A 25,175-nucleotide genomic window follows, 5' to 3' on the forward strand; every position below is an offset into this window, starting at 1 on the left:
TAATAACTGCGATTTCTGGCAAAGACCTGGCGGAGCACCCCCAAAACGCTCTCCCGAACTGTCCGCTGCCAGCCGCTTCAACGGACGCAGGAAGGCGCGCCGATCACCCCGTCTCACGGCGTCGCAGCTCGCGCCGGCCAGACCAACGTCGAGGGTTGACTCCTGTTGATCTCGTGTTGGCCGAGAAGCCACTAAGCCTTGCTATACGGCGCGTCCACTGGACTGACGTGGCTACCTCACATATACCGACGCTCCAGGCGGACAAGTTATCTTGTGTCCCAGTGCGCGACCGACCAACCGATCGATCCAACCACCAATGACGGTTGCCGAAACAAACTCTAGCAGACTGACGGCCTAACACATTCTAGCACTCCTGTCGACAGACGGACACTGACTGCCCCACACTGACCCGGCTGACCGACTGACCAGACTCGCCCAGACTGACCGACTCACCTCTGGCGAGCTGATAGCGCCCCTTAAATGCACGTGAACAGGCAACTTTTCCCCTTTCCCACCAGAGGGAGACACCAAAGCTGCGATTGCCACAGTGGCGCCACCGTCAGAAACGGAGGGCGACTGCTTCACAACACGCGCTGTGGCCCGCTCTTCAAAACAGCAAATTTTACCACGGCTCACAGGCGAGTTTAACTCACGAGCAGGTAGGGTGTGGAGGCGTCTGTATGACCAGCAGATTGCACACCAACCTCTGCAGAAACTGAGGGCATGAAGTGCACCGACTGTCATAAGGGCTGCAGCTAGTAAAAAGGGTTACTGCGAGTGATTTTTGCCGGGCGAGTGGCTACGTGGGCTTTTCGATCGTGGTATTCAGATGCTTTTGTAGGTGCGGCAGATACCGTGGGACTTCGACCAACCAGACTTGCGCGGTGGGTTTTCCGATCAGAGCTTCTCCCACTGCTGATTCAGACCAGTCCTGAGACTGGTTTGATGCAGCTTTCCATGCTACTCTATCCTGTGCAAGCTTCTTCATCTCCCAGTACCTACTGCAACCTACATCCTTCTGAATCTGCTTGGTGTATTCATCCCTTGGTCTACTTCTACGATTTTTATCCTCCACGCTGCCCTCCAATACTAAATTGGCGATCCCTTGATGCCTCAGAACATGTCCTACCAACCGATCCCTTCTTCTGGTCAAGTTGTGCCACAAACTCCTCTTCTCCCTAATCCTATTCAATACCTCCTCATTAGTTATGTGATCTACCAATCTAATCTTAGCATTCTTCTGTAGCACCACATTTCGAAAGCTTGTATTCTCTTCTCGTTGAAACTGTTTATCGTCCACGTTTCACTTCCATACATGGCCACACTCCATACAAATACTTTCAGAAACGACTTCCTGACACTTAAATATACTCGATGTTAACAAATTTCTCTTCTTCAGAACGCTTTCCTTGCCATTGCCAGTCTACATTTTATATCCTCTCTACTTCGACCATCATCAGTTATTTTGATCCCCAAAAAGCAAAACTCCTTTACTACTGTAAGTGGCTCATTTCCTAATCTAATTCCCTCAGCATCACCCGACTTAATTCGACTACATTCCATTATCCTCGTTTTGCTTTTGTTGATATACATGTGAGTAGTGGAAATAAATACATCAAGGAAAGGAAAGCCGTGTCTTCTCAAGGACGTTAATCGCTACAGGGTGCACTGAAAATACGAAGAGTGCTTGCATTCTGAACGGAACAAGTGCCGAAGTCATTCAAGAATAGCAAACTGCAGAATCATGGCTGAAATGCGACATTCTTGTCCACCTGACGGCACAAACATGCAGATTAAGAAACGAATGTGTAACTGCAGGATAAGATTCCATGAAGAAAAGACAGCGCATGTTTTGTAAATTTTTAAAGAAGAGTTTCAAGATCTGAAAGATGGAGGTTTAGATTTTTTTGCAAGTATGCCAAATTATGAAACGCTATGACTGCATTGTATAAATCAAGAAGGGGACCTGTTGGGACGACCGAGAGAACCCTGGCACTAGTTTGGAGATTCAATTCCGTGAATACATGTTGAAATAATGCGAAGGTAATAGTTTTTGAAAGCTGACGGTGAGGCTGTTCCTGAAGGTGATGTTCGGTTGAGAAGAAAGGGAAAAACCTGTAACAAAATGGAACTGTTCTTATGGACGGGACAACTGACAATATTTCGAAACAGTTCAAACAACTGTACAACGTAAAAGTTGACGTCCAAAGCACAGAAAAAGGAACGAAGGTATTTTCCGTTTCATTTGCTTTGCTCGCAGACAAAAGTCAAAATATACCTATGGAAGACTTCTTTCTGGATTGAAAAGTAAGATGTCTGGGTGGCCATTGAAAACTGCAGTGCTAAAAAAATTAAAAAAAAAAACAGTGTTCGCAACGACTATGAGCTCGGAGACCATGGCTGCGGTTATCCTTGACGCTGCATCACAGACAGGAGAGCCTGCGACGGTGCACTCAACGACGAACCTTGGTGCACGAATGACAAAACGTCATTTTTTCGGATGAATCCAGGTTCTGTTTACAGCATCATGATGGGCGCATCCGTGTTTGGCGACATCGCGGTGAACGCACATTGGAAGCGTCTATTCGTCATCGCCATACTGGCGTATCACCCGGCGTGATGGTATGGGGTGCCTTTGGTTACACGTCTCGGTCATCTCTTGTTCGCATTGACGGCACTTTGAACAGTGCACGTTACATTTCAGATGTGTTACGACCCGTGGCTCTACCCTTCATTCGATCCTTGCGAAAACCTACATTTCAGCAGAATAATGCACGACCGCATGTGCAGGTCCTGTACGAGCCTTTCTGGATACAGAAAATGTTGGACTGCTGCCCTGGCCAGCACATTCTCCAGATCTCTCCCCAATTGGAAACGTCTGGTCAATGGTGGCCGAGCAAATGGCTCGTCACAATTCGCCAGTCACTACTCTTGATGAACTGTGGTATCGTGTTGAAGCTCCATGGGCAGCTGTACCTATACACGCCATCCAAGCTCTGTTTGACTCAACTCCCAGGCGTATCAATGCCGTTATTACGGCGAGAGGTGGTTGTTCTGGGTACTGATTTCTCAGGATCTATGCAACCAAATTGCGTGAAAATGTAATCACATGTCAGTTGTGGTATAATGTATTTGTCCAATGAATACTCGTTTATCATCTGCGTTTCTTCTTGGTGTAGCAATTTTAATGGCCAGTAGTGTATATGATATTGTAATATTACTTCACATCAATGAAAATTTTGTAACTAAACAATGTTCCTGAGATACTGCAGAAAGTTACATAGCATCTTTTTCCGATTAGTTACATTTTTGTTACTGAATGGTACCGGTGTTAAGGACATTTATTCATTCCACCAACCATAATTCAGCCTGCAACCACTGAAAAGTTTGTAGTCCTCCAAACATATTACTAAACGACTCAAATTCTTTGACTTCCTAAATAGTAACTTGACTACCATGAAGTAACACCTACATAAAAATGAACATAGTTCCAATCATAGAATAGTCACACTAGTCTCATACCCTAGTATACAAGAAGGCATATGAATACATCAAAAATTGCATACTTTTCCTGAAAGAGAATACAAGCATGGACAAACAAGCAAATATTTTACAAGAAGTAGAATTTGTGCAGCTGTTCTCCTGGATATGCTGCCTAACTGCAAAATACCGTAATATATATAAAATTTCTTTTTGCAGTTTACTAGGGAGAGAGAAGAAGTATATTCTATTCATCATATGTTTGACAGTAACATTAGTACAGATACTCACATACAGACGGGATGCAGGAGGGCGTTATTACAATGAAAGTTGTTACTGACTCTGCTCTTGTAAGATTTTCAAGTGACATTATAGATGCGGAACAGAAGTTTGTAGTGGTTGGCGAGGACAGCTTAAACATGAAGACCACATACAGGATTACATGTCTTCTTGGTCCACTGCGATTCTTTGTGACTTGTCAGAAAGCCACTTCATTAGCACTCCGTCAACCGTATGCCAACTAGTACTTCATCCTGCCTGGAAGGCATTCAGTATTAGTCCTATGTGATTTCTATGTTATCGGATTGTGTTGTACATCAAAGTGATCATATTGTTCAGGAAGCTCCACTAGTGGGTTTATTTCCTTCTTGTTTAGTAGAACCGTCTTTCATAGTGAGTGGCTAATATTTGCCTTGGATAGGGGGATAGTGTGGCCAACCATCATGTGCGTCCTCATGACGAATCACAGTGACTGTCTCCATCTCTCTTACATGTGTCTTAATTCATAATGGCTGCTGGATCCAAAAATAGTGTCTGTTATTTCAGACATGTCCGAGGCGAGATTGTCAACGATCTTGTCAATGGAGATACACACCAGGCTCGAATTCTTACGGAAATCGGCGAAATGCCATGAGTAATGAGGCTAATAGGCATGGGGCATTTTTTTTAATAGTGTGGATAAGTTGACAATTTGGGTCTGACAGGAATTGTTTTATGACAGTACATACAGCTGCAATGACCACTGTGTCTGGATGGCTAAGTGGTCAGAGCATCTGCCTAGTAAGCAGGAGAGCCAGGTTCAAATCTCGATGAGGCACAAACTATCAACTTTCCCCATTGATTTCAACCATAGCCCATTGACCGAAAATATCTGTAATTCCTTTGTGTCTTAATTTCCTCTCGCCCCCTGGGCATAAAATACTTACAAAGAAAATTAGCAGACAGTTCATACAAGTATATAATCACTATGAATAATTATATTTAAAATTATTATACTTAACACATAACATTATATAAGAGATGGTGTGATTGATACATCATCATAACCCCAACATATAAAAAATGATGCTTTAGCGTGTGCAATAAACGGTAGGCAGCAAACAAATCAGACACTCCAAGTAATTAAATTCCAATCAGTGGCTACATTGTTATACACATAATAAATTACATCCTATTCACACCTTTCAGTTATCACTATGGTACCACATCCCATCCACATTGCTAGTCACATAACCCTCTGCTCATATGTGTTCCCTACTACTATATGTGTATCTCATTTCCAACAGACTGTACTTCAACAGTCAACTGTCTAACTACTAACGCAGGATCCAGTTTCACTAACAATGCCATTACTTTACATTACAGTCAGTCTATAGTCTACATTAAGTAAGTCAGTCTATGGTGAACACACTGTCGACCAAAAATATAGTGTCATTTCACATAGGTCTTCAGCAAATCAATAAATCCATTCTTTAATTGACAAGAAAAAATACGCGATAATATGCATTTATTAATAAATATACAATTAATCTGATTACTAATCAAATACAACGTAACTGCATATGTCTAGGGGAAAGCTACTTCATTGTATCTGAGGATGATAGTAGTACCCTCTGTCCAACAGTAAATGACCTCAGTATCCTCTTAATTAACTGTAACTTTTTCATTTTGCGGCAGCTCTCTCAATGTTTACCTACATCATTGTGTCGTGACACTGACAAAGATGGCGACAGAATAATCTCCCAAATCTTACCTGATGAACATTCATTCTTCAGTACTAATTGAGCTGTGGCGGCTCGTTTCACCTTCACAGAATGAAAGATTTCACGACCGGATGACATAACCGCTGATAAACCTTTCGGGATGTGAGGTCGTGGTCCAAGAAACTCTTCTGTCCCTGACGTTTCGTCCAGGACTGCGCTGGACATCCTCAGAGGTGCTCCTCCGCCGACTGACTAGTCGGGCTTCCCAGAGAGACATATATACTGTAGGAAAGGGGGCGTGGTCGAAGTAACATTTGATGAGCAGAGATAATCCTTGTCAAAGATAAAACTTTCGATTGTCGTCTAGCCAAAGATAAAATTGTCTAGAGATTCTGCAGAGCTACTGTCCATATGTCGCTATGTTTCATTGCCTCCTCTTTTCTTTTAAAATTATCCTGATGCTTATAAATTTCAATGGCTTCTCTACAGAGATGTGGATAATAATTTGACGCTGAAGATAAAATTTCGGTTTCAGAAAACCCCACTTCGTGGGTTCCTGACTGAAGGGCACGCTCTGCCAAAGCTGATTTCTCTACTTTTCCTAGTCGGCAAAGATTTTTGTTCTCTTTTAGCCGTGTATTTACGCTCCTCTGGGTAGTTACAATATAAACTTTACCACACGTAGACGGAATTTTGTATACACCACATGTCGACAGAAGGGGGCTTTTATCCTTCACAGGGCTACGGATCAGGCCAGTAAGATTTTATAGAAACATGACATCAGACCGGTCTTTAGACCAACAAAGAAAATAAGTCAAGAACTCCGATCTGTAAAGGATAAACGCCTTCCTCTGTCGACCGAAGGCTGCTATTGCTGTTAATTTTACTTTGTGAACGGTCGCTGAGCACGCAGCCATTTCCAGACCTTTTAAGGAGATCTATTTAATTTGCTGCAACATCATTCATTACTATTTTCAGAGCATCTAGCTAGTGAAATGTTTTTCTTACCATTTTAAAGTCAGAGAGCATAAAAAGCTGCTGACAAATCAAATTGCATTCCTCATGTCGGAAATATAAAGCATTTTTATGCTATGGTTCTTCTTAACAGTTCTATAAGTTACCTTCTGGACTTAATATGAAACCAGCTACTTTTATTAAAGGTTTCAGCAGAATTTTCTTGCTGATTTAAGGAGGAGGATAACGTTCTATTGACTGCAAAGAACAGTTCAGAGAATCATAATGAGATGTTAGATTGTTGAGTGTTGTCAAGGACTTTTGAGTGACTTAATTTGGAAGTATCACTTGTAGGAGGCGAGTTAAGTTGGATACATTGTGTCTGCATCAGGAATTATCTAGGCAAAATTGAAGCTGTTCGTGATCTTGCCATCTTTTCAACAAAAAAGCAGATTTGTTCATTTTTTTAATTTGTCAAAGTTATATGTTTTGAATAAGAAATTTTATCTTGTCTCTGATGGTTCTAAAACTGGTCTTGAAGAAGAGCTCTTTCAAGAATTTGGAGTAGATGGTGATATTGCTTTTGCGAGCTGAGTGCTTACATGAACGTAATTTTTCTGTCACAGAGTTGGAATCTTTGGCTCTTGTATGGGGAATGATGAAATTTTATTGTTATTTATTTGGTCAGGTGACCAAAGTCTAGACGGATTACACAGCTTTAGAACTTTTTATGAGTGCTAAGGTGAGTCATGGGCATTTAGCCTTAAAGGCTTTATATTTACAAGAATCTGCTCTCACTGTTGTTCACATTCTTGGAAAGAAAAGAATTGTGGCAGACACAGTCTTGCAGTCTGGAGCTGAGCAATGGGACTGAGGAAGATCGTAATGAGAATAATTTTAGTGTTTTACACATAAACGATGTTGGTTTTGAGAATTTCATAGCCTGTTCAGTTCCAGATATCACCAGGGAGGAGGACAAAGATCCATGACGGAGGACCACTGCAGAGTTTCAATTAGGCGGTACTACGTGGTTAAGAATATTTTGTTTTAGAGGAAGGATACTGGAAGTTCACATTTGATTGTGTGTACAGCAGCCGTTCAAGTTAATAAGTTGGTTTGGCAAACTCTTCTGATCTACCCACATTTCGGACCAAAGATGTCGTATCACGAACTTTGTGATACATAGTACTCCATTAACAAGGGGAAGAGAACCTGTAAAGTTATAGCATCATGCAAACCTTGCCAGATGGCAAAGCTATAGATGGTATGTCATCCCGCTCCATTGTTTGCTGTTATGCCCTAAACGTTACGGGAACTTGCTACAGTCGACCTATTCAGTCCACCGCTGAGAACTGCTAAGGGCTTATAGGGATTGAACTGAATGCAAAATAAGTGTCGATGACACCTGTCAGGAAAGCCACTAGTAGGGCTAGGGTTCGTGCTTTTATCAAATATTTTCTGGAGTAATTGGTCTGATTGACAAAGTCCTTTCGGGCAATGGTCCAAAATTTCGATCACAGCTATGAATAAGGGTTTTGCTATGAAGAAAGATCAAAACCATTTATATCTCAATGTATCATCCTGTTTTAAAACCATCTGAATAGGTTATGAAAGAATTTGGGAAATTTTGATATCTGCATTGTCATCGTTATCATCGGTTTTGGGATTCCTATATCCATAACTCCGAACATTTTATCAATTAGTTACCAGATGACTCTACATCTTTAATGTCAGTACTAGTGAATCGGGAGTTTAGGCCCATTTAACTGACATCATTTATCTTTTCGACAACAAGTATTTATTTTTCAAAGTAACCACATGTCCCCTTTAAGAAACACACGTAGGAAAATTCAAAGTTAATTTGCCGTGTTAAATTTACAAAAAAATGGTTCAAATGGCTCTGAGCACTATGCGACTTAACTTCTGAGGTCATCAGTCGCCTAGAACTTAGAACTAATTAAACCTAACTAACCTAAGGACATCACACACATCCATGCCCGAGGCAGGATTCGAACCTGCGACCGTAACGGTCGCTCGGCTCCAGACTGTAGCGCCTAGAACCACACGGCCACTCCGGCCGGCTGTTAAATTTACACACTTGAAAAACGTTCAGATGGTGAATAACACAGTTACTCTTTTAGTGGCTTTAAGCAAGATGCAAGAAGATAAAGACTTGAACAATATTGGCCTTTAAAAAATTTAAATTTAAAATATTTAAATAAACCAACAAACAATTGAAACTGAGATTTAGGTAACTGTTTGCAAGTGAGCTCAAAGCCAAGATATTAGGTAGACCTCAAAAAGATAAACATTAACTAGTTAACAAGCCACAACAGTTACCTTTACGGCCTACCCAAAAGGATTTCACCAACTAATTTACAAGAAAATTTAGCTCAATATTTCAATATGTATTAAACAGAACAATAACTTTAAATGGAAAACACTCTGTGTGAAGCCAATTAATCAGATAAAAGCCTCTTGGCCGACAGCAAAATTTCATGTACAGTGCAAGTCAGATAACGTAAGATACTCGACTTGAGCACAGACAGTCAGGACGCGCGACTGCAAACAAAGAGCAAGCAGCGCTAGGAAACGTCCGAGAGCCGTCCACACGGCCGCAAGCAAGCCAGGCCCTAGCGGGAAGAAGCAGCCGACATGGAATGCTCTCCTGGCAACTTAGTAAGTGTTGTTAACAAACACCGAACATTAATGTCTCACTGAATTACACCACAAGTGAAAGCTATTGTTTAACCACGATTGCACTTGTACGAAGGTCATTCAGTAGTTAAAGAGACAAATTTGTCTGGGGAAAAAACTGTTAATGGGGCAAGTTTGATACTTTTATTGTTTTAAGTTGTCATCAATGGGATGAGCCCAGACCAGCTGATGTATCAACATTGTTTTGTTTATAGCCTCAAAAATAAATTTCAAGATGGCAAGTCCGCTTGAAACGTTCACCTTAGCTGAACAACGTTCTGTTATTCGATTTTTATTTGCTGAAGACGAGAAACCAGTGAATATATACTGTAGAATGTCTAAAGTTTATGATGAAGGTTGTATGAATTGTGCAAATTTTTACAGGTGGGTAGAGCAGTTCAAAAATAGTCGCCGCACAGTGACTGACGAATACCGTTCTGGCCGACCAGTGGCAGTTTCAACTCCCTCACTTGAAAGTTGAATTGGTGACATTAGTCGTGCCGACTGCCGTGTGACTGTGAAAATGATGGTTGATATGGTTCAAGATAGTATTCGTGCAGTTCATAACATTATCTGCAACAAGCTGAAGTACCGCAAAACATGGGCAAGGTGGGTACCAAAGGAGTTGGCGCGGCTACACAAGGAAACAAGGTTGGGTGTGTGCATAGAGGTAAAGGAACGTTGTGAAAGAGAAGGTGAGCACTACCTCAACAAAATTGTAACTTGTGATGAAACTAGGGTTCACTACTATGAGGTAGTATCAAAAATGGAAAGCATGGAGTGGAAGCACACCACCACTTGTCAAACAAAAATTTAAACCCAAGCATCAGCAGGAAAAGTCATGTTGGCGGTGTTTTTGGGAAGCTGAAGGTCCAGTTTTTTTGTGATTATCTCTAAGACCAGCGTCTCATTGCAGTATTTTGACCTAGGTTTCGGAACTACTATGAGTACCTTCATCAGAAATAAAACTCTCAAATTGGCCTATAACTTAATTACAAAATTACAAGAAAGAAAAAAATGTTACGTGTAAGTACTAGGTAGCAGTACAAAAAAGGAACAGTACTTACATGTCACGTATTAAACTGAAAACCAATCGATAAACTTTAGTCACGAAATTTATGAAACACAATACATAAAAGATAAGCCACTACGGGCTGCTCACCTGCGTCGAGCTATGGTAGCATCAGATTGAGGCGCCCGCGTTAGCAACTGGGCCTGATTTCTAACAGTATGAACAGCACGTACCATGATTTAGTCACATTTCTGCATGAATTTCCAAAAAAAATCTTTCGTCTTCCAGAGCAGCTATTCCATCCCCAGTAGTCACGCCTTAGTTCATAAAATGAAAGATTTAGAATGCCGCCCAGATACCAAGCTATTTTCACTAGACATAAAAAATCTTTATACAAATGTTCGCGTGCAAGAAAGCTGAGGATCGTAGAAAGAAATCTACGCCATTTCGAAAAAGAACTTTCAGATGAACGTATCACTGATTTCACGAATCTAATCGTAGTCGTAGTCAAATATAACTACTTTGAATGTAATAAACAACTGTATCAGCAGCACGATGGTCGCGCTATGGGAAATCCGTTGGCCGGTTTACTTCCAGGCATTTTCATTAACTTTCTGGAAGAAAAGTTCCTCAACTGTTTCTCACCTACAGCACTGTACATTCGCTCCTATTTCAGATATCTCGATGATATTTTAGTCATCTACAAAGGACCTGTTGATGTTAGTGACCGTATTTTCAATCTCTTTAATGAACTTTACGAGAAAACATTTTTCACCTGTGAACCCGAAAACGAGGCCCGCCAATTGAAGTTTCTTGACTTGACGCTAACAGTAGAAGAAAATAAAATGTCATTTAATGTTTTTCGTAAAGAAACATTCACCGATCAGATCGTACCTGCTTCTTCTATACACCCTCAGTCACATAAAAACGCTTTCTTTCACTCTGCTGTTCACAGAAAAAAAAATTCAGGGAAGAAATTAATTTGATCAAAACTATATCAGTTTACGACGAATATGATTGTTGTCGACATCCTTAAAAAGAAAACTGTTAAAAGAGTTGCTACGTTCGGCACCTCTATCGTTGAGTCCAACCAAAATAAGTTCTTTTCTATTCCTTTCTTGGGGCGCATCTCCTATCACATTCAACGCCTTCTTCGTAATAAATATAACTGTAATGTCGCCTTTTTAACCAATAAGAGTACGAAAAAAATTTATTCACAATTTAAAATCGACCTGTTCCACTTTGTTAAATTCTGGTGTCTATAAGATTTTTTGCGACACTTGCTCTTCTTACTGCATAGGACAAACAGGGCGTGCCTTTACAGTCAGACAAAAAGGACATCTCTTAAGAAAAAATGGCACTAGCACCCAGAATTCGTCTTTCGGCGACCACCGTCTGATTACAAGTCCCGCACCCAAAACTGTTCACGATATCAACTTTTTGCACACTGAGAAGAAAGGCCGTAAATTAGATGATCTCGAAGAATTACAAATTTTTAAGCATCTTTCTCGTAATGATGGTCTCATTCTTAATGGGCAGCTACAACTACGTAATAAAAGCTTCTTCAGTGGTATAAAGCTGTTACTTGATATTTGATTTCGTGTTCCCTCGTGCAGTTACCAAAATATTTTTTCTATCTAAGTCGACTCACAATTTCTTTGTTTTTTAAAAGTTTATATTAACTGCATTTCATATTATACCATTCTTTTCTGCTCGTTCACTTATTCAGCTCCCCTTGTATTCTAAAACGGCGTATTCAGCCTTTAAACTGTATTTATAAGCTCTTATGTAGACAATTTGTTACCGCGTCTGCTGCTGTCCTATAAAATTAGTGCCCTTTTATTTCATGTACAAAAAATGTTCATCGTAACATTCGTCTGTCTCCATTTTGAGTGTTAAGTAGTAGGCTAGAAAATTTAAAAAGGGAAATGGATAGGTTAAAGCCAGGTATAATGGGAATGAGTGAAGTTCGGTGGCAGGAGGAACAAGACTATTGGTCAGGTGATTACAGGGTTATAAATACAAATTCAGATAGGGGTAATGCAAGAGTAGGTTTAATAATGAATAAAAAAATAAGAGAGCGGGTAAGCTATTACAAACAGCCTAGTGAACGCATTATTGTGGCCAAGATAGACACGAAGCCCACGCCTACTACAGTAGTACAAGTTTATATGCCAACTAGCTCTGCAGATGACGAAGAAATTGGTGAAATGTATGATGAGATAAAAGAAATTATTCAGGTAGTGAAGGGAGACGAAAATTTAATAGTCGTGGGAGACCGGAATTCAAGAGTAGGAAAAGGGAGAGAAGGAAACATCGTAGGTGAATATGGATTAGGGCTAAGAAATGAAAGAGGAAGCCGCCTGGTAGAATTTTGCACAGAGCATTACTTAATCATAGCTAACACTTGGTTTAAGAATCATGAAAGAAGGTTGTATACATGGAAGAACCCTGGAGATACTAGAAGGTATCAGATAAATTATATAATGGTAAGACAGAGATTTAGGAACCAGGTTTTAAATTGTAAGACATTTCCAGGGGCAGATGTGGACTCTGACCATAAACTATTGGCTATGAACTGTAGATTAAAACTGAAGAAACTGCAAAAAGGTGGGAGTTTAAGGAGATGGGACCTGGATAAACTGAAAGAACCAGAGGTTGTACAGAGTTTCGGGGAGAGCATAAGGGAACAATTGACAGGAATGGGGGAAAGAAATACAGCAGAAGAAGAATGGGTAGCTTTGAGGGATGAAATAGTGAAGGCAGCAGAGGATCAAATAGGTAAAAAGACGAGGGCTAGTAGAAACCCTTGGGTAACAGAATAAATATTGAATTTAATTGATGAAAGGAGAAATATAAAAATGCAGAAAATGAAGGAGGCAAAAAGGAATACAAACGTCTCAAAATGAGATCGACAGGCACTGCAAAATGGCTAAGCAGGGATGGCTAGAGGACAAATGTAAGGATGTAGAGGCGTATATCACCAGGGGTAAGATAGATACTGCCTACAGGAAAGTTAAAGAGACCTTTGGAGAACAGAGAACCACTAGTATGAATATCAAGAGCTCAGATGGAAACCCAGTTCTAAGCAAAGAAGGGAAATCAGAAACGTGGAAGGAGTATATAGAGGGTCTATACAAGGGCTATGTACTTAAGGACAATATTATGAAAATGGAAGAGGATGTAGATGAAGATGAAATGGGAGATATGATACTGCGAGAAGAGTTTGACAGAGCACTGAAAGACCTGAGTCGAAACAAGGCCCCCGGAGTAGACAACATTCCATTAGAACTACTGACGGCCTTGGGAGAGCCACTCCTGACAAAACTCTACGATCTGGTGAGCAAGATGTATGAGACAGGCGAAATACCCTCAGACTTCGAGAAGAATATGATAATTCCAATACCAAAGAAAGCAGGTGTTGACAGATGCGAACATTACCGAACTATCAGTTTAATAAGTCACAGCTGCAAAATACTAACGCGAATTCTTTACAGAGGATTGGAAAAACTGATAGAAGCCGACCTCGGGGAAGATCAGTTTGGATTCCGTAGAAATGTTGGAACACGTGAGACAATACTGACCCTACGACTTACCTTAGAACATAGATTAAAGAAAGGCAAACCTACGTTTTTAGCATTTGTAGACTTAGAGAAAGCTTTTGACAATGTTGACTGGAATACTCTCTTTCAAATTCTAAAGATGGCAGGGGTAAAATACAGGGAGGGAAAGGCTATTTACAATTTGTACAGAAAGCAGATGGCAGTTATAAGAGTCGAGGGGTATGAAAGGGAAGCAGTGGTTGGGAAGGGAATGAGGCAGGGTTGTTGCCTATTCCCGATGTTATTCAGTCTGTAAATTGAGCAAGCAATAAAGGAAACAAAAGAAAAGTTCGGAGTAGGTATTCAAATCCATGGAGAAGAAATAAAAACTTTGACGTTCGCCGATGACATTGTAATTCTGTCAGAGATAGCAAAGGACTTGGAAGAGAAGTGGAACGGAATGGACAGTGTCTTGAAGGGAGGGTATAAGATGAACATCAACAAAAGCAAAACGATCGTAATGGAATGTAGTCAAATTAAGTCGGGTGATGCTGAGGGGATTAGATTAGGAAATGAGACACTTAAAGCAGTAAAGGAGTTTTGCTATTTGGGGAGCAAAATAACTGATGCTGGTCGAAGTATAGAGGATATAAAATGCAGACTGGCAATGGCAAGGAAAGCATTTCTGAAGAAGAGAAATTTGTTAACATCGAGTATAGATTTAAGTGTCAGGAAGTCATTTCTGAAAGTAATTGTATGGAGTGTAGCCATGTATGGAAGTGAAACGTGGACGATAAATAGTTTGGACAAGAAGAGAATAGAAGCTTTCGAAATGTGGTGCTACAGTAGAATGCTGAAGATTAGATGGGTAGATCACATAACTAATGAAGATGTATTGAGTAGAATTGGGGAGAAGAGGAGCTTGTGGCTGAACTTGACTAGAAGAAGGGATCGGTTGGTAGGAAACGTTCTGAGACATCGAGTTATCACCAATTTAGTATTGGAGGGCAGTGTGGAGGGTGAAAACCGTAGAGGGAGACCAAGAGATGAATACACTAAGCAGATTCAGAAGGATGCAGGCTGCAGTAGGCACTGGGAGTCGAAGAAGCCTCCACAGGATAGAGTAGCATGGAGAGTTGCATCAAACCATTCTCAGGACTGAAGACCACAACACCAACAACAACAACAAGTAGTCTATATTTGCGGCTATAGATGACACTCTTGGTATAACGTCCACCTGCGCGCAATTGCTAACGCGGGCGCCTCAGTCTGATGCTACAGTAGCTCGACGCTTGTGAGCATCCCATAGTGGCTTGCCTTTTATGTATTCTGTTTTATGAATTTAGTGACTGAAGCTTTATCACTTGATTTTTAGTTTAATACGTGACATGTAAGTACTGTTTCTTTTTTGTACTATTAGCTAGTGCTTACAATTAAAAAATTTGTCTTTCCCATCATTTTTGTAATTATTCTACAGGCTTATTTGAGGATTTTATTTCTGATGAAGGAAAGCATAGCAATGCCGAAACCTAGGCCAAGAGACTCCTTTTTTGTAACGAGGGCTGCTATTGCTGTTAATTTTAGATTTCCTTTGATTGCTTCACCTGTTCCTCAGCGCAATAAATCCAGTTACTGCCAAAGTGCAAACATTAATTTGGTAATTCAACAACAGAAATACATTAACACTATTGTCATTTCCAACAAACTTCAGATCAAGAGTCAACTCAGAGAGACTTATGACAATTGTCTGAATTCTATTCCCTAACTGCACGCTTATCAAATAACAACTTAATCGTAAACTTTCATGCAGAGTCATCATTGATTAATGTATCGACAAAAAATCCAGTCATACAATTGCCTGTCACCATCCACCACATAACGACAAAAAGTTCACACAAAGTCCATAGCCTTGTCACTGAAATTCAGCTCCCACTTGTCTCTTCTCCTCAATACTTTTTCTGGCAAATCGCCCTTTCACTTTCACCCACTTTAGAATAAATTAAAGACCTACCCCTTCACACTTCTGAAATGCTAACGCACTCGATTTCAGCACAGGAGTTCGTGTGTCCAGAATACATGATAAAACAACTCTGTTCACATCTATTGTAAGCTATGGGTTCAACACTGATTTTACTTTTTCCTGGTTTTCACCTCCCTCTCATCTTCAAAATCTAACATACGTGATTTTTTAGAACGCTCTTTTATTTCTTCTGCAACTCCCATATCAGCTACTGACAGTATTTGTCACCCACTTGGTCACAGGTCACCCGCTTGCGTAATGTTTCGTGGACCAGCTATTGGTGCCTCAACGATTCGCAGATCTGACTCTCTTCCTTCTATCATTCTCACCATTAGCTGTCCTACCATGGTTATGTCCAAATTCCTCTGATGCCAGTTATCTCTTCCTCTCATAAAATTATCCTCCTGATACCTCCATCTTCCATTTCTATATCTACCTCTGCGAGAATCATAGCCGCCATGATTACAGATTCGATTCTGCTGCGGCCTGGGGTAGGCATATTCAAAGTGACCTGCTTCTCTTCCGTGATGGGTTTCCTCCGCATGGTCAAATTCAACTTCCTGAAGTAGATTCTGAAATCCTTCAAATCGTATTAACAACAACAACCATGAATTATTTGCCATAAACATGGATATAATATCATCAAACATATCCCAACTAGTTCGGCAGAACTGCATGAATTGGTCAGGAGTTGATTTTTCAGAGGCATGTTTTCAAATAATTGTATGGGTTATGTGAAATTTGAATGGTTAAAATCTTGCATTATTGATATCCCATGTATTATTCTGCATTTGCCTACTTCAGAGCAGTATGCAGACAAGAAAAAGTGCGAAACTCTTCGTACTACTCGCAATTTCGAGCCAATTTGCATACTCATTGCAGGTCGCCTCATTCACATAACACTGAAGTTAACGTAGTCTATCGGTTCTTCAGCAGTGACTAGTGCCAGTCTTCTTTATATCAGCCACTGCTTGATGCAATCCAGGTCAGCTACACCATTTTACTCGTAGTTGAGGGTATTGTTCATCTGATACTCTGTACGCAGAGTATCTTTACCCCGTATCTCCAGTGGCAGTATATGGGTCAAGGTCGGCAGCCACGCAGTAGCAGCGAATTTTACTGTGCTGCTGACGGTGTGTGCACTGTCATTTAGTACCACATCAATCTTGTTCATGAAGTACAGTGTGTATTTGCCTTGGAGCCATAACAGCTACAGTACTGTTTATGTATTACATTACACCTTGTCCTCATTTTACCTGTGATATTTGTCAGGTGCTCCTTCTATGACAGCGTCCCCTCCAGTGTGAGTCTTACTTGTTTTGGTTCGGATGTTTCCCTTCCAAGTTGCCTACATTCTGCTCAGCAGTCAAGACAAGATTACACCTTTATAACTGAGTGGAACTTACAGGGTTTCCAGTTTTCATAGTGTGAAATTCTATGCGGGTCAATCTAGACTGACTTTGCGGGAAAGGATTTGGAGACAGAAAAAGTAAGATTTCACTTTTTCTGATCACAATCTGAACGAATATCGTTGTTATGGTATTAAATGTGATGTTCTCCACAGAGTAACTAAAGGCAGAAAACATGCATTACTAGAAATTCTGGCTATTAATAAACACCAGTTAAAGAATCTTTACCTTTTACTTAATGACCAAACACAGTTCCATTATTCACCCTTTCTAATGTAACAGTATATATTTAATATTTTTCTTACCTTTAGATAATATGCTTGTTATAACGTTTCCACACTCACATTCCATAGACTCCTCCCCCCCCCCCCCCCGCCACAACACGCGTTTATCGGTCTGTTCATCATTGTTACCAGTTTGACCATGTAACATAGTAGTCTGTGCCATTACTCACCTCACCTGTACAATGTTTTTGACTTATACATTCCTATGCTTTTAATCACTGAGTATAAAGTAATATCAGATTTATGTTTTAAGAGTTTCTCTGTGAATGTAATTATACTTGTGTTTTTGTATTAACATATAGGTGTAAAATGTCACATAACTTTGAAAAGCGATCTTTGTACAGTTATGAACTCTAGGTGATGCTGTGTGGACTATCTCTTTAGTCATTTTGAACATTAATAAGCAGCTTCAACTCTATTTAGTGCTTTGTCCTTAGATCACTACTGGCATCATGGAATTAGGAGCCATATCGTCAGGTCAACATATAACGAAGAACATGTAACTAAAATACTGTAGCGCAAACGCTTGGAACTTTGTACACAACATTCGCTGTTCGCCACAACAAAGCTCCGAGCTTCTTAGCTGTAACGTTTTACTTGTATGTCCACCTGAAGATGTGGCTTTTAGTGCCATGAAACCGGTAGTAATATAAAAATAAAGGACTAAATACAGCTGTAGCAGTTTATTATTACTCTGAATTATTACATGTAGCAGTGGTTTGCACTACCTACAAGGTTGTCTGCAGCTGTCTGTTTAGTATTAAGTTATCTGACGATGGCCTACAAAGAAGAAAGTCAGTTGATAATGAACTATGAAATAAAGATTGAAGTGGGGAAGACGACTGAGCCATGTGGCAGTTTCTTGTTGAGGCAACTTTTTTTGTTTGTTTGATAGCCTGCCTCTATATAAGTTTTCAGAGAGAGTACCTCGTCTATGCAGCTTCAAGCAGGTCGAAATCCAACCTGTTTGCCTGGGATTTATTCCAGTATTTTTGGGCTCAAACTGTTGTATAGAAGCCCCTCAGGCAGCTTGTACTCGTGTATGATGATATATGGCCTACACATCTTTGGTAGTTCGCTTGGTTTCCTGGCGTAGGCAATGCAACGATCTTTGAATCTTCGTTTTCTGTGGTGTACCCCACAGTTTCCATCAAATTTCTGTTTCACGTGTTATCAAAAACTTGAAGTTTACGAAATGACAGAACATAATTACGATAGAATTCAGGCATTCCCCATCAGTTCACAGCTTCATGATTAAATTGTCCTCTATTTCGATGAATTTGTATTCTCTCATAATGAAGTTCTGGTTATGGCTCATTTCATGACCTGAATCAAACTCTTCATTGGGAACCAGACTTCTAATAACACCAATGGTTTCTTGACACACTCCTTCCCCTAAATTTCCTCAATCTTCAGAATTATTTCTTGCAACTCCTGACCTAACTCTCATCTCCTCCTTTTGATTTTCATCTCTCCCTCTTTAAGCGCCGACCGAAGTGGCCGTGCAGTTAAAGGCGCTGCAGTCTGGAACCGCAAGACCGCTACGGTCGCAGGTTCGAATCCTGCCTTGGGCATGGATGTTTGTGTTGTCCTTAGGTTAGTTAGGTTTAACTAGTTCTAAATTCTAGGGGACTAATGACCTCAGCAGTTGAGTCCCATAGTGCTCAGAGCCATTTGAACCATTTTTGAACCTCTTTAAGCTTTGAAAGCAATCAAACCTCCTCTTATCAGCAGCACTGACTGGCACTGTGCCATCTGAACTCCGCTCAGGATTAACAGCGAGCTGTGCTACTGCATCTACGAGTTCATCAACTCTTCCGGTACTCTTTTCCACCACCTCGTTAGTTTCTGATGTCTCCTTTTCTGTAGTTACCTTGAGTGCCTCTGCTCCCTGCTCAAGGTTTTGCAACATTGTTGCATAACTAGTTATTTGCTCTTTAATCTAAAAAAATCCTGTCTTGAACCAGCATCTAACCAATCTGAAAATTCTGTCTTACCTGTTATATGTTCCTCTTTGAAGGCACTCAATTCTCCTTGAAATGATTTGTTCTAACCCCCCACAACTTCTCTTAATTTAAGCTGGTTCTCTTCTATTGCAGTAACCCGGTTACCACAGTACATTTCCTTCAATCATGTTTGGACTCCCCTCATCTGATTTGTGTCTATGTTAATTTTGCTTGAAATATCCTCCCCAAAAGATTCAAATTTACTTTCCATTTTCTAGTTTTATGCTTTTAATTCATCCACACTAACAAGCTGTTCTCTTGTATGAGCCTCAAGCCGTTTAGTTAATCTGTTTGCACTAGTTTCTATCTGTTTTCATACTTTAGGAATCTGTTCTCTTGCACTAGCCTCTTTCTGCTCTTTTGTTATAGCCTCAGTTCTTCCCACGGATGCCAATTATGCATTTATCGAGTCCTGATCAAGAAGAGCTTTGGGGTGGAAACAACATTCTGCTGTTCATCTTGAACATTGCACCTAGCAGGTGGTAACAAGTTATCTGACTAAATTTCACTACCTGTAATAGATTAAAGTGTAGTCACCACTTCAGAGCCACCTGTACCTCCACTCACACTGACACAACTTCTTTTCAGCGTCACCATACCAGAAGAGCAAGCTACACTTTCCACCTGACTAATATCCTTCTAGAATCACCAGCTAGAATATTCTGACAACCTTGAGTTGATGAAGAAAACATAATGTCACTAGAATCAGCTTGTTGCACAAACATAGGTTTCTCATTTCCATCTATACTTCTCTCAATCTGCTGCTCGTTACCTTTCTCTGATTTGCACCACTTCTTTGCATTTTGTGGAAATGTTAAGATGTAATGATCAAACTTCCCTAAGAACACCACACTGAACCACATAACAATACAATAATTATAATTGAAACAACAGAAATAAAGAAATATCATTCCACCGTGCCAGTAAAATCTCTGTACAGCACACAAAATAAAAAAATATAAAACAATAGCATCCACTTCTTCAAGAACCAGCAGTATGACTAGGAACCAAGAAGGAATTCAGATGTCTCCAAAAAAATCAACGTTTACTACAAACACATATGAAGAATAGAGTAATAAATCAGCAGAGCATTTGCATTAAACACAAGCAGTTGGCATTCAATACCAGAAGCGAGAGACATCCAAATTTTGATTAACCAAAGCCCAACAGCACCTCACCACAAAAATTTTCCAAACTCAGCCTGTCTGTCCGTAGGTAAGTAAATTAAGCAAAATCGCAAAAACTACAAATTCCAAAGACTTTGCACCCACAAGACGTATGAAAACAAATATACACTTCACTGTAGACTATTAACATTCAAAACCAAGTTGGAGGGTGAGTGGTGTGGGTAGGTTATTGATCACTTTCTGATACTGCTAAAAACTGCAATTTCTGACCACTACTAAGCATAATTGTAGAACAGACAGTCAAAGCGTCCTCTGCTATTCCATTGTTACTGTGAAACCTGTTGCAACAACCCATAATAGTTCCAGTAGTGAATTTCACTATCAGGTAACAGACACATTTGTGGTAACTTCTGTCCTGATGCAGTAGACGAGGGAATAGAACCACCAAACACATTAACTTGCGGAACACAATTTTAATCGAAAATATCGAAAACGGAAGAACAGACTATGCGAACTAGCCAGTGCACGAAAACGGAAGTGAAGTTAAACCAAAGAGTCTGTTCATCAAAGCACAAATTTTCCGATAGTCGCCACACATTGCATAACCACATGAGTATTTTTTACCACACACACAGTTCCAATTAACTGGCAACGAAATCCTCCAAGTAAGTCCGACACAAGAAGGATATACACTGTACCCACATTAATGTTTCATAAACTCAGACGAGGAAAGAATAATTCGCAGGCAAATCTTCAGTATTCAGTGTAGACCACCACACAGAATTGCTAACAGCAAATTCACTGCTCAGTTTCCAAGTCAAAAAGGTAAAAGCAATATTTCAGTGCAAAACTAGATAAATATTAATTCCACAACTTCAGAAAGTATCATATAATATCGGTAGAATGTTACTGAAGGATAGTCTGCTCTAGAAAAATCACAGTTTTCAATACGACTGGTCATACACCACCAACACAAATATTGATAAAGCCCTTAAATTCTTCTACCTTAAATGGTGTTACACTGCAGCAAAACGTGCCCCTTAGAGTGGCAAAGAAACCTCAATGTGAACCCTTAACTTGCATCAGATCACTCAGTACCACTCTAAATTCCTATTACAACAAAAACACTTGAAAGATTACTGATTCCAGTTAATGTCAAGGAGGAAAACATGAAAATACGCCATATATATATATATATATATATATATATATATATATATATATAATCTCACTTCAGTATCTCTACAGACAAGCCTAGTATCAGAAAATCACTCCAACATCTGCTGCTAATACTTTAGCACCCATAAGTTTATTTTCCCAACAAAAAATGAATTAAATAATTTTCCAGAAAGCTATTGCTACCACATACAGATAATGTCAGTACTGTAGCACATGGAATTGTCTCTCAGAAGATACAAAGAAATTAGTTTAACAATAACCCACGAAGCTTCATCTAGCTGTATATGAACACCACACTTTTCTCTACATCAGGTTGTAAGTAGGCTGTTACTGGTGGATGTCGGCAGAGAGATGGCGGAATTATGAGAGCGGACGATTTGGACGTGTGTCCATCAGAAAGAGTAAATTTGTAATATTGGGTATCATGGACTGATATATTATGACTTTTGAACACTATTAAGGTAAATAAATTGTTTGCTCTCTATCAAAATCTTTCATTTGCTAACTATGCCTATCAGTAGTTAGTGCCTTCAGTAGTCTAAATCTTTTATTTAGCTGGCAGTAGTGGCGCTCGCTGTTTGCAGTAGTTCGAGTAACGAAGATTTTTGTGAGGTAAGTGATTTGTGAAACGTGTAGGTTAATGTTAGTCAGGGCCATTCTCATGTAGGGATTATTAAAAGTCAGATTGCGTTGCGCTAAAAATATTGGCTGTCAGTTTAGTGTTGATCAGAATAGGTAAAGAGCGAAATGTCTGAGTACGTTCAGTTCTGCTCAGCTGTCTGAAAATCAAATAATGTAAGAGGTTTATCAGCACAGTAATTCATTAATTTTTATAAGGGGGCGTTTCAAGGTTCCACAGAGCATAGGGTCAGCACATTACCCTCTCGACTGTTGTTGGCTTTGCAGACCTTGGAGCAGCTACTTCTCATCCAGATAGATCTTCAGAGGACATCGCGAGTCAGCGTACACCCCGTTCCAGCCCTTCCACTCAGGAAAAATCCCTGACAGTAGCGGGAATTAAGCCTGAGTGACCCAACTGGAAATCAGCCGTCCGAGCACTCAGCTATGGAGGCGGACACAGTTAACACAACAGCAGTAAAAGTGTATACTATGTATGCATCGAGAGTGTTGTAAGCATTCATTGAACAACATGTCACTAGTATATGTTTTAAGCACTGACCTCTGATGTTATGAAAATACAAAACTAAAATAAAAGAATATAGTAGTTCCACGGTAGTGTACGCTCAAATTCACTAGTTTTATGTCAGTAATGTAAATCCACAAAAAAATGAAATTCAAGATTAGCATTCACAAACTTAGAAGCAACTCCAATTTCCATCTAGTATTTTAGAGTCAAAATTATTATGTTGTCCTCTCATTTCTAAAATACCTATGTATTCACTAACATTGCCAAGAACAAAATTACTATGTAATCCTCTCATTTCTAAAACATCCAAAGTATTCACTAATATTGTCAAGAACAACAGTAAAGAGAGTAACAGAATTAACACACCTAAGCATCCACTGGTTAACATTCCCAAATTTTTAATTCCTGAATGAATGAACCAAAGTTGAAATAATTATGAGAGCCAATACGTCAATGGCGATCTGAGGGTAAGCTGGTTAGAATCCTGGTCGTGGAAAAAATGTTCGCAGCCAGCATTTAGCTAGCAAGGGGAGGAGAGGTGGTGACGTAAGGTTCTGGATCACCAAACTTTACGTCAACCTCCCTAGCTAGGCGGCCCCCTTGGTGCTACTTGTGAGGACCAGCTTTGTGCTGGCACGGGGTTTTTCACCCTCTCCCTTCTCTCGTCATCATCATCATCCAATGCCTATCTCTCTCTTATATATATATATATATATATATATATATATATATATATATATATATATATATATATATATATAACACACAGCACATACTTGTAGTATCACAAATACAAATATTGTGATGGAGCATGTTGCAAATAAAGAAAACACGTTAGTGTAGCAATCCAAATGATATCAACAGCACACAAAGAGCATTACTACTAAATTAAATAAAGTGTAGTCCTGTGAAGAAAAACATAAATAATTTTATTTCTGCACTCTGGATCAAATTTATCTCTTTCGTACTGCTTTGGCTGATAGAATGTTGCAAGCAGGAGGAAGGTTTCAATCCAGTTACGCAAAAAGTGTTCAGTAATTAAATGAAATACTGTTGAGAATAATTGGTCATTATTCAACTTTAGCAAGTAACTCCACATCCTATTAAAGCTTTTTGCATCAAGTGTTAATCTCACTTGTACTCACAGATGCATATAGTTTTGGTAAGTTCACCATTTTATGTTTAAAGAAAGTGAAAGAATTTTCACATATGCATAAAAAACCTGTTTTAGTAAGTTATAAGAAACAGCATTGTAGTGCATCTCCCGACAAAAAAAAAAAAAAAAAAAAAAAAAAAAAAAAAAAAAAAAAAAAAAATGAAATGATGATGTAATCTGAACTAAACTGAAAAGTATACCCACACATGATGATCGGAAGTGCCCAAAATTTGTAATCGTGGCAAATATCAGAAAATTCATGAAAGAAACTATTCTGGAAGGCAGTCGTCAAATGACAGACTCCCACACGTTTTCTTGAACTAAGCTGAGTACTTACATATGACGACAGTAAAATGTCCTGAAAATTACTAATTTAGCAATAATACTAAAACTGTCTGACCATTGTTTAGTTGAAATATTTGGCGAATCTTCTCCAGCAGGAGAGGAAGGAAATCTGTAATAGCACTTTGAAGATGGATTTGTAATAATTCCAAAACCGGTGATTGTCTGTGTGAAATAAACTATTTTAAATTTTACTTGTTGCTGGTTGTTGTTTAAATTATAAACCTAACGGTATTGTGGCCACGGTTCTCATTATGTCTGCATTCGACAAGATAATGTGTTTGCAGTAGTTTAGCGATTCACAACTCACGTAGAAATGAATAACCAGAAAGACGACTTTTAAAAAATTGCTTTCAACTCGTATAGTTATGTGCTGACGAGTGGCATTTCGTGACAAGTATAGGACTTCTGTAAAATTTCTCTCTAAAGCAGAGTGGTTAAAATTTTGTAACATTTCAGTATTGCTACGCGGACTTCAATCCTTGAGATGGAATGTCGTGTTTAAACATTTGTCATATTTGTGAATAGGTTTGTGGGCTTTTTCCGATAGTTATTGGGAACTAATTTTTCGTTCTTTGAACAGAAAAGTGTTATTCCGGACTTAACTGCATCCATAATCAAGCTAGTGATTCATCCTGTAGTTGCTCTCACAGTGGAATGAACATTGTCATTACTGAACGGTATCCAGCTTGTATTAAGTACATTTATTCGTTTAACAAACCATAATCCTAACTGCAATGTTAATCAAGTTGCATAAAGTTAATAGAACATTAACAGGTGCGTGGACATCTCGTAACACATACGATAACAACGAACTTTAGAAACCGTCACGTCCTTT

Source organism: Schistocerca piceifrons, chromosome 8, assembly GCF_021461385.2.
Source record: "Schistocerca piceifrons isolate TAMUIC-IGC-003096 chromosome 8, iqSchPice1.1, whole genome shotgun sequence".
NCBI lineage: Eukaryota > Metazoa > Arthropoda > Insecta > Orthoptera > Acrididae > Schistocerca > Schistocerca piceifrons.